Below are 11,740 nucleotides of genomic sequence, written 5' to 3'. Positions count from 1 at the left end.
TCCTGCGCAGTAATAGCCGGGCAAGATGCTTTACTCCCCTTTCCTGTCTTTGCTGTACAAAAGAGCACCGGATTTTTGGAAGGATTTTTGCTCTTCTGTACAGCCCTAAATGGCCTGGGGCCCTGGGAGCTTGGGCCCTCGGGCGAAGCTGGTGCAGCTGCAACCGCGGAGGCGCCGGAGCTGGTGCAACGGGGGGTCTGCGCGGCCCTGGCACGAGCCCTCCGGGAAGAGCCGCACCGGCTGCGGCGTGGGGCCAGCAGCACTGGGGCAGCTGCGGGGCCTCTTGGTGGCAAAGCTTTTCCATCTCCTTTCCTATTCAGGGCGCCCCRAGGATGTTCCCTGTCTCCCATTTTTGGGAACAAGGGTGTTTTGGGAGACAGCTTTTAAGMAGCCCAGAGATGGGCTCCCTTCCGCCCGTGCCCAGCGCGCAGCCGAACACCTCGGATGGCGGCTCGTCCGCTGGAGCAGCGTTTGCTCCCTGCAGCTCTGCCCCGGAGACGCCTCGCTGCCGCCACCATCTCCTGCCGGCACAGCCCGCCGGCACAGCCCGGCCACCCGGGCAGGTCCCCGGTGCTCTTCTGCACGTGACGGATTGGTGCAGGGCATCACCAGGACCCAGAATTTTTCTTTCCATCCCTCRCTGGCAATCGTTCAGCTGATGTCGGGAAGACCTTGTTTTCTTTCTTCTTCAGCTAACACTTTCCCTTGGCGTTAAAAATATCGGCAATGGTGCTGGCACTGGCAACGGGTCCGGAGTGCTTTTCCAGCCCCAGCGAGAAGGTGAGTTGTGACTCGCTGCGCTGCGCCCGATGCCGAGCTGCTCCGGGCGCAGGCRTGCGCGCGACGCGGAAGCGCTCCGCGGCAGCTGCTGGCGGCRCCGCGCCGTATCGCTCCTGTCCGACGCTATTCAAGGCAGCGGCCTGAACCCCGACACAGAGAAACAAAGCGCACGGGCTCCGCAGACCTCTGGCGTTAGCAGCGTGGATTACCTGAGATCGGGGCAAAATGTAGGTGGCAAATAATTGCTTGAGAAGAGGGGACAAACAGAGGGTGGACCTGGCCCTGGAGCCTGCCCRGGAGAAGGGGCTTGACAAATAAAAGCATAGCAGGAGTCAGAGGCAGAGAGTTATTTTTATTTGCCACYGACCGTGGCCACCTCCTGCTCTCCCCTCTCCCAGCCAGGGGCTCGGCAGCGGCCCCGCTCCCTCCTGCTTGCTGCCTCGCTCTCGCCGCCTGCACCCTCAGGCTGCCCGGCACGGACAGGACAGGCTTTACAAGGCACTTCTGCAGCGGCGGGTAGCATCTGTAATTTTATGGAGCTTGTAAACTGAACTGCGAAGTCCTTCAAAGCCCACAGCTTGGGCATTTCACCCTGCGGGTGCGCAGGGGCCGGGGCYGGCGAGGGCAGCGGYGCATGGGCCAGACTCCTTGCTGCGGCGCCTGCAGGCACTCCTGGAGTCACAGCGGGAACGAGCTTGCTTTCCTTTTAGCATTATCTTCATAAAATTAGCCTAGCTTTCAAAGTCTCTCAGCGCTAATTATATCCTCCTAGGGCACGTGAGCATGGAAGACTTGAAGTCAGCGCCACCGAGATACTGAAAGGACGGGAATAAGGTATCGGTCAGCCACRAGTCCCTTGGGTTCACGCTCCACCGAATACGGCCTTCAGCATCCGGGGAGACAACTTGCACCCGGGCAAGTTTTGTGACATCCCTGGAGGCCGGCGAGTGCCCTGTGGGCTGCGACGCCGCRGGAGCGCAGCATACCGGGGGCAGCAGCCCTCGAGACGGCACAAGTAGCCGTCTGTCGCAAAGCACCAGCCACGAACGTAGCTGGGGCAAACGCCAGCGGCGAGCGCTACCGCGGGGCTCCCCACGAAGGCCGCTCCGCTCTGCGTCCCGAGCCAAGCGCGCTACCTGCCGCCGTGGCTCCCGCAAGGTGGCCGCGCCGCGGGCAGCCCCCGTGATTGATGGAGATATTCATTAAACACAAACCCGACACTTCGCTCTCAAAGCCCAAATAATCCGGCCAGGCTGTCTCTGACCAGGGCGCCCTCCCCTCGGCACGTTTTTTAGCAGCGGTTTTCAAAATAAAACCAGCAGCTGAGCCCCAGAGGCGAGACCCACCGGGGGGATCCCTGCTCGCGGCTGAGCGCCGGGGGCAGGTGCTCGGCCGCAGCCAGCTGTGCACACACGGACCCTAAGCAGCGAGCATTAGGCCGTGACAGCTGCAACTGGCTCTGAAATAAGCACCAAGCACGAAGAGATTATGATAGATTTTGCCTGTATTATGAAACTGATTTTACATCGTATAGGAGGCAAAAAATATCTGCCTCTCAAAGGGCTGGAAATCCTTTTGCCGGGCCCTAGGCGCGAGCGGGTCGAGCTCGGGGCTGCCGGCGGGGTCGTGCTAACGGAGCATCTCCTTTGCACGGCGGCTGGTGTCCGGCGCACGGCACAGAAACAAACCTGTATCCGACAGTCCGGCCTTTGGTCTGGCGGAGAAATAAACTGTCCTTACAGTCTGTTTTGTTTCTCTTCATTTAATGAAAGCAGTTTTCGAAGTCCTTTAGGATGTTTGGCCAAGAACGGGTCTGCTTTGCTCCAGCGGGGATGGGGCGGGAAGGGCTGCTCTCCTCTGCCTCCGCCGCCACGTTATTCCCGCCGGGGGCACGAGGCTTCGGGGAGCTGGCAGCACCTGCGGGCTCTCGCTGGAGCCTGCGTTTGTAGCAGCGTGAGAGAAACGGCCTCAAAGCCGAGGGGAAGCCGGGGCCAGCGCGGCGGGAGGGAGCCCGACGGGTCGCGGCTTGTCGTGCCGCCATCCCTGCCGGCAGACGCCGCYGGCGGCTTCGACTCCCCCGCGCGAGCGTCAGGACTGGCAGATTTTTGGGGGCAGCTCGATTCGGGGGAAGCAGTGTCTGCCTCCAGATGTGGCTTTCGAGCGGGGCTGGCAGAACCAGGCCGGCGCAGCCCAGCCCGGGGCGTTTCCATCGGCCCGCCGTGAGCTGGGGCTTTTGGCTTGCCGTCGGCGATTCCTCGTGCCATGCGCACTTCAGTGCTAACCGAGAAGACGAAAAATCTTAACGCTGAAGAATATCAATGGCATAACTCGTATTACCTCATCAGTCATCTAGGACCTGCATCTTAGGAAAAGGGTGTTTAAAAAAATAATGGAATCTGGCTTTTAAAAAATATTCTCTCACTTTTTTACTAGGGTGTCTGCAGCTGTAAAAGTGTCTAAGCTGCTAGTAAAGGGCTTTTGTTACTGGTAAGAGGCTGCAGAGCTGGTTGTGAATGTTTATGAGTATATTGAAATATGTGATTTGGGGGAAAATGCTAAATGTTCCCATCTCTGGAGAAGGTCATTTCTGTGTGTGGCTGAAATAGTGTCTAATTCCCCTTCTGTTAATACCACAAAACAGCATCCACATTAAAACTGAAGGAAAGCGTTGTTGGATGATCAAAGTGCCAGATTATAACTTAAAAACTTTTAAAACCCTGGCTGACATCTCTTAAAAAAGCGAAGTTCCAACTGTGGACGCCGTGAGGTCTCTACAAAAATGTTGCCTGTCCTTTCTATCTCCACCCGAATTTAGATTTTCTTTTAATAACTCTGCTGGGAACGGGCAACGCACCTGCCTCTGGCAGGGGCCRGTTCCCGGGACACCTCGGCGCCGGCTCCGGAGGCCGAGCCGCAGCTGGGAGCGCCGGGGGACAGACCTGGCTGGTGCTGGGCTCCGCCAGCCGTCCGCGATCGACATTCGTCCGCGGGGACTTCACGGGCGCAGCGGTCGGGGCAGTCGTGGGCACGGAAGCAGAGCCCTGCGGTCAGCGATGAGGCCCTTCCCGCGGACGCAGGACGCCGGCGGTCACCGCCTGAGAGGCTGCGGTTTGTGTTGCGGAGGACAAGGCCAGGAGGGAAGGAGACATCCTCGCTGGCGGGTGAGAAAGGAAACACGGGGGGCGAAGAGGCCTGCAAGAGCTCGTAAAGCCTCGCCAGGCACGAGCGGGCGCGCGGTGCAAAGGCCCCCACGGGCAAGGGGAGCCGCCGGGCACCAGCGTCTCCTGGCTGCTTCGCAGAGCAAACCCTCCCGGGGGCAAACGTTTTAGGGTTTTTTTCCTTGCTCTCGGCTCTCTTGCGGAGCCGGGGAATCGCTCGCGGTTCCCAGAGCGCGCCCGACCCGCTGGGATGGATCCTGGCTTCCTGCACGAACGCCAGGTGTCAGTGGCGGCGGCGGGGGACATCCGCACGGGGAAGCAGGATGCCCCGCGGGCTTCAGGCTCACCTCGCGGCATTATTTAGCCGCTGGGGTTATGGGAAACGGCCTGAGCTCTCCAGGAACCGACAGCGGGACCCCATCCTGTTATCATGCTCCATGATCGTCCATCAGGAAATGACATAAATACCCTCGTTACTCTCTATTTTATTTTTCACTGTTGTGAAGCATCTTTTTCGTTTGTTTTTGCCGGGCGGCCAATCGCCGTGCCCTGGCTCCCCACATCCTCTGGGCACGGGCTGCCGCTGTCCCTCGGCGAGGCGGCCAAAGGATGTGCCTGGTCGCCCGTGTTTTTTCTTGCCGCCCCAGTGATGCTGCCTGGGTCAGGAAATAAACCYGTCCGGACAGCGGCAGGAAGGGCGGCTTTTATCAGGCTGCCCGCGCGGAGCGTGCACGACACGATGGGCACCGCGTGGCCGCCGGGACAAGCACAGCGGGAATACGAGTTTGCACGAGTCCCGCTGTTGTCACCCAAAAGCAGCTCCAGGCCGGTGACTCTGCACAGCCACCCCGACCCTCCTGCAAACCTGCCGCTGCCTGGAGCGACTCTTACTGCAGCGTTTTTAATGCCCCTTTTGCTTTGCATCCCGCCTGCCTGAGAGGGGAGGCTCCTTTGATTTGTGTCTTTGGAAATACATTAACTGTTCCTGCAGGTTAATTGTTTTCTGGCAGTTCTACCCCAAATTGCTAGCCCGGGAGCTCAGGAGGCCTCGGGGGCCAGCAGCCTGCCCAGCGACCGCGGGAAAGCCGGTCACGGGCTCTGCGCCGGCGTCGGCCCTTGCCCTGGTTCAGGGACGCCGTACGGCTAGCGTGGGCCTGGGGGGCACCGCGCACCGGGCAGCCCCCGACCCAGGCAGAGCAACCCCTTCGCCTTCATCCCCGGCTCCGAAGAGCCCAACGGATAAAAAGCCAAGGAGAGCGGTCACAGGGCGATGCTCTGATTTACAATGCCGCTGTGGTACAGTACTTGTAGCCTAGTTAACAGCTGTTTTGTTAATTCCCTATTTCTCCCGTAATCTGTGTATTTCTGTCCCAGCTAGGGCACAGTCTGTGATATATGATGGAGAGCTCTTTCATTAATCATGTGCAAGTGAAAGCATAGACTGGTTCTATTAGTTTTCAGAGCGCCAGGTCACAGAAATTAGCTGGGGCCTGTGTTTAACGTGCTGTGTGCCGTGTCTCCCACCTTTCCCGGCAAGACGACGTGCCTCGCAGGCACGGCTCGTTGCTCCGTCTGCGCAGGGAGCAGGAGCGAGGCTCGCCCGCGCTGCCCTTGGGGTGACTTTTGCCAACAGCGTCACCAGGCCCCCCGAATACGGAGATGTCCGGGTGCTGCGGGACGAGAGCGAGGCCCAGGGAAGGCAGTGACTTTCCTAAAACGTCAGGAAGCAAAAATCTCCATTTTTATTACAGCAGCATTACTGGGGCTCTCCCCCTGCTAGATGCTGCGTTTACATTTCGGGTGGCCTGCCTCTGCCTGCCAGAAGGGGGTTTAACTATTTCTGCCAATTATAGCTGGGGGAAACTGAGGCCCAGTGTGATTATGCAGTGGGTGAGCTGGCAGCGTGCGGCGCGCCGGAGCGGCCCTGCCTCCCTGAGCGACACCGGGGATGGAGCCGGGAGAACCACCAGGGCCTCCTCCAGCGAGGAGTGCTGCTGCGCCTGAAACTCAGCTGTTTAGGGCAAAGCCGCGCTGTGAAAAAATAATGACTCAGCTCTCCACGGGTTCCACTTCATCTGCGTTTCCTATTGTACACGGGGAGTGTCCCGCCGAGGGCTCGGGCTTTTTTGGAAGGAAAGGGTGTAACCAATTCATTAGCTGACCCCGGCATCCCCGATTTGCATAAGATGCTTCTGCACTGTAACTCTAGAGCAACGACGGTGATTATAAACACACGACAGCGAATGGCGAGGGTGGTGAAAGCCACTGTAATCCCACATGGGGTAATGTGCTGACGGACGAGCTGTGGTTGCAGGACCCCGGGCTCGGGGCAGCCTGCTGAGCTCCCACACGCTGCGGGAAATCCCCCGAAGCGGCCTGGCAGCTCTCCCCGCAGGAATCCCGCTGCCCCCACAAGGGTCCTCCTGACACGCGGCCCTTGCGACCGGGCAATGGAGAAAGTAAAATATTGCCTCTATGAAATGTTGTCATCCAACTCCCCAATCAGAGCCTGTGATCCTGCACGTGCAGTCTAGACAGCCCGTGTCTCGGTCCTGGCGCTCGGCGGGGGGATGCTGGGGCAGCTGGAGCATGAGGGTGGCAGGGTCGTCTCCACTGTCCCCTGGCCTGGAGGACGCCCAGGCACAAAGTAGAGCCACCCTGGGGCTGATCCAGCCCATGCCAGCTGCCAAGCCCCTTTGCTTCATCTAGTATCATAGGTGTGCCCACGCTTGCTCCTGGCCTTAAATATGCCCTCTTTTGATCTTATTTGGATGTCCAAGTTTTTCTCAAACCACCTTCCTGTCTTCTTAGTGTCATCAGAAGCACCTTGGAGTGAGGACCTGGCGCGGTACCCACTCTCCCATCACACATACGCAGACTATTAATCTGTGCAGGGGTGTGTTATTAATGGGTTGATATGTATGTAAACCCCGGAGCTACAGTGTTGTTCTCGGCAGCCTTTTCCACAAGCTGAGGCACAAAATTCTTTGAAGTCTGCAAACATTTCGCTGGATCTCAGCACCTTCCATATGGATTGGGGGGCCACGCGTGAGAGTGCTGCGCCGCGCTGCACCAGACTAACCTGCCCCTCCTTTTGGGGAGCTGTCAGATCTTTCTCTTGCCTTGTTCCAGATGAATACAGATTTCTGGCCTGATCCAGTTGCCCCTGATGCTCCTGACCCAGCTGCAGATAAGACTGCAGTGATTTCATTGTCTTGCTCCTTTGAGGAGTTTTCACCATGATTTTTCTATTATCCCCGCATTTTGTTTTGCATTTGTCTTCCGACTGTACTTGCTTAGACAGGCAAAGTGAAAGAAGGGATATATAGCTTTGGGGAAGAGAATTTGTTTTTAAGCTCTAGACTCCTCTGTGCATTTGGATTTTATTCTGCTTCTTTTTCCTTTTATCTGAAAGCTTGGAAACACAGAAATAATTCGTATTTAAGTTATTAATGACCAAAACATTTGCAAGAAAAAAGAAGCTGGATATTTCGAAGTCAGCTCTTATTATTTAGACAATGTGAATCAGATTAATTGTTTATTGTCTAATCTGGTAATTTATGTCTGACACAGACTAGTACCTGTACATCAAGGGAGATGCAAGAATCTTTTCTGGGATTAAAGAGTTTATCATCTAGAATGATTTTTTTTTTCTAAGCAATTAGTAGTTATCTTTTATGCTTTTTTATTTTTAGCATACATCCATCTCTCTCTCTCTCTATACATATACATATCTGCCCTACCTCAATAAATGTAACTATCCATTTCATACATGAAGATGTTTATGTTGTTGACATGAAATGACCATTGACTATCCTACTGCACTTGGGTTTCTACACGACCTGTCAAGAATGATTTCCATGATCTAATTGACACGATGCAAAAAAGATTTCCTTTTATCATGTCCTACCTCCTTTTGTCAGTGGAAATAACTGATCTCCCACATCCTTGAAAGGTCTCATGAAGGCCTTTTGCAAACCCCCATTGATTTGGGAATTATCTTTGCAATGTCCTGCCCGCTGCCTCGGGGCTGCTGGATATTTTTGCGGTGCAGGTTAACAGAGGAAGGGGAGCGGGTGCTCTTTACTGCAGGCAGAAAGGTTTGAAGAGCAGTTTGAATTGTTGCTTGGCATTTGCTCCAGTGCTTAAAACATACACATCTCCTTAGACGTACTGTCAAGTCTGCTCCCAGGCTCCTACAGAAGCTCTTGCTTCCGGCCTCATCCCAAATTTCTTTCCTCCTAAAGAAATATCACTATTAGAAATGTTGCCATCATGCTATTTTATTTCTGGAGGGTAGTTTGCAACAATCTGTTTCTGCTGGCTTGTCCTCGTCCTTCATGAATGGGTTGAAGGGATAGCCAGCAACGGCTGCTGCCCAGTCCCCATCTGCCTCCAACATGGGACCACTTCAGCTGTCCAAGAGCAAGCACCTGGGGGCAATCTTGTCTCCCACCTGGAGCAGCCCTGGCTGGTGGGAATGAAGCTTCTCCTCTYGCTGGAGCTTTTGGAGAACATGTTTTGCTACCTCTCTTATGGTGTAGGCCCAAACTAACGGACGGTCTTTCACTGTATGCCTCAGGCTCACATGAGCTGCATATTTTTTGGGTGTGAGAAACCCAGGACCCACCTAGATGTGCCCAGGTTCAAAGATCAGGGCTGAATCCCACCTGTTTAATACTGAACCAGTCCAGCAGATTTCCTGTGAAACACAGATAAGAAATACTGACACGTCTAAAGACTTCATGTCAAATCCATTCACCATCCCCAAGCTTGGAAACCCAATGAAGGCATTGGCTCTCTAGGATGGATGTTCATGCACTAAATGTGACAGAGTGAAAAAGGGATTACTGGAGGAATAGCTCTGTTAAGTTCATACTTTTTTGTGGTTATGGATTATGTGTTTAACAGATTTCTACTCTATTGTCCTATAATTCCCCTCAGTAGGGAGGCTTATTTTAACCAAATGGACCACATTTTTCCTTGTTTTTCTAAGAGCAAGCCATCTGTGCACCAGGAAAGTTTTTATGGGCTATGAAGGAACACTTATAGGTGCAAAGTATCAACATTCCTGTAAAATTAAATTAATTACCTGTTGGGAACAAGGATTTCTTTTTTCCATGGTTTGACTGAAATTCCCAGGTCTGCCCTCCAGTTCCCTTCCAAACTGGGAACTTAATCAGATTAATCAAGGTTAAAGGCATTTCCGCTTGCTACTCAAAACATAGCAACTCCCCTTTGTCCTTATCGTGGTCCCGTTCAATCACTCACTGCCATGGAGGAATGGGCTTGGCTGGGGGACGGGAACGATGCGTGTGCTTCCTTTGACTCAGATCCTACCTTCCTTCCTCTAAGAGTCACTGTAGTATCTTTCATTGCTCAGAGTCCAAAAGCAAAGCCTCCCCCACAGGGACACAACAACATGCTCAGAGATGGCAAATGCAGATGAATCCAGACTGCGATTTCACTGGCTCATCTCTCCTGTCTAAGAGGTCTGTGCCTCATTTTTACCCTTCTTCTCTGAGAATGATGCCTGACTTTCCCATCCTTTTCTTAATATTTTTTTTTTTCAGGTGGCTTCAACTACAGCACACGGGCTGCCATCATGTCCTTTCCTTTTGTCTGAAATGAGTCCACAGTCCCTCAGAGCAGACCCACTTTGGCAGGGATATGCTCAAAATTTAGTGATAAAGCAGAAAGTGTACTGGATATCCCAGCATGGAAGGAAAGGTGGGATGCAAAAGAGACGGGGAGCTCTGCAGCATAATCCAAGAAGCCACGTTACTTCTTGAACTGCTGGGGCAAACTTTCTTTACAAAAATCAGCTAGTCCCTGAGAATATATACTGTCACTTCTGTCAGCAATACAGACTCAACAGCTGGCTGCCCAGCTGTCATTTGTGCTTCGAAAGCCATTTTAAAGTCAGATGAAGTTGATCAGCCAAACAATTTAGTCATTTAACAGCAAATACAGAGAAATCACAATAAAAAAGGTGGGATCCTTAGCAAACACCATCCCAGTTGTTAAAACAGTTCAAGGATCTGGACAGCAAAAGCTTGGCCAATTCAGCTTAAGAAGCCAGCCATGTAGCCATCTGATCACAGCCTTCATTAGGCTCTAGAAAACATGTGTGTGAGACTGCAGTGATGTGTTGGCCAGAGATCTTACCTCTAGGGTAACATACTCTTCTGTACTCAGTCTCAGTTACCGGAGCAAATTCTCTCTGGTCCTCTCAGCAATTGTATGTTATAACCATCTGAAACAGATAGAAGCATTTCAAGCTAGAAGTTATATATTTTTACATTCTTACAGTTGGCTCTGGAGCCTTCTCTGTGAAGTTGACTCAGGAGATCTCCTACATTAGAGATGGAGAAGACCATGTGTCCCCTCAAGCCCTGCAGTGCAGAAATCATCCTTACATTCGTATGAGCAATTGGCTCCAGCTGAGCTGTAATTGTCTTGGCCACGGGTTTCTCTCACTTCACTTGGAAGATAATTAGAACCCACCAGCTGGACTGCCTTTAGTTTTAGCTTATTGTTTAGCTTGAAATACCATGATGTTAGTGCAAGTTTGCGGCCAGGTTTATAAATGGAGCTGAGTTGGCCCAACAGGAATTCCCTGCTGAGACGGTCCGACTGGGGAGTGAATGGTGTGTTGGCATGTGGCTCTCAACAACATGGCACCTTTAAGACAATTCTGTGATCGTGTTCACACAAAAGGAGGAGCTTCACTTTTTTTTTTTTTTTGCCCATGTGACACACACTGAAGGATCCCTGAAATATTAAAATAAACAGAAAGCTTGACTTGCAGAACCTGTCTGCTAAGCCAGGAATCACATTTCTTGCTGCAGTTTCAAACCGTCACCCAGAGACTTGTAAAACATTGACAAAAACCTCTTTGCCCCAGAGCTTTCAACAAAAACAACAGCCCAGTACTTGCACCCATCCCTGAAAGAGCAAATATTTTAGAATCTGCTCCTGCTTCGCTCGCCTTGCTTTTACCCCTACAAAAGGAGGAGCTCTGAGCACATTCTCCTTTGTCATTTCAATTCCTTTTCCATTCATTCTCTTGTAGCTGATTTAAGGATTAGAAGGCCCGAGCATGCCAGATGTGGGGGAAGCAAGCTTAATGGATGTAGTAAAAGAAATGTAAGGAAACCCCCTGATCTAAAGGCCCATTTCCTGCTAACTCTCATCACTGAGTGCTTTCAATGAGCAATGCATAATCGCTTGTCTGACAGAGCACTGCTACCGTGTAAAGTGGGACTGCTCTGAAGTTAACTTGTTACTACAAGGTGCAGTGGAGTAAAGCACAGGGTGCCCCTGAGATAGAGACCCCTATCTAGATTCTAGATGGATCTGAATCAATGCTACATATATATTGGCCATCTAAGCTTCCTTCCTCAAAGACCTGATGGCCTAAATAGGTACAAGAGGAGAGCACACCACATAAACAAGGGCCAGCTTAGTCAGTGACTCACCCAGGAGGTCTGTGGCAGAGCGAGGAATTGAACCCAGGTCTGAAGGATGAGTGTTTATGTTCACAGTAGACAAAACTGTTTCTCCTTTCTTGGAGATTTCTGATAAAATGCCTGTTGCTGTCTCCATTGTGAAAAGAGAGGGACTTCCCTAGATGACTTTATCAGAAAAAAAAAATCTAAGTGAACAGAAATCGTGGAGAGTATTCATGACTAGGTATGAGCCTCATAATAATAGAAGATTTCTTTTATCTTCTAATATTTCTTGATATTAGATAGACACTCAGAAGGATGCTGGAAATGCCTTATGCAACTTAGAATTGG

Source organism: Apteryx rowi, unplaced genomic scaffold (genome assembly GCF_003343035.1).
Source record: "Apteryx rowi isolate R43461 unplaced genomic scaffold, aptRow1 scaffold_93, whole genome shotgun sequence".
Classification (NCBI taxonomy): Eukaryota; Metazoa; Chordata; class Aves; order Apterygiformes; family Apterygidae; genus Apteryx; species Apteryx rowi.
Note: the sequence above shows the minus strand (reverse complement) of the source record.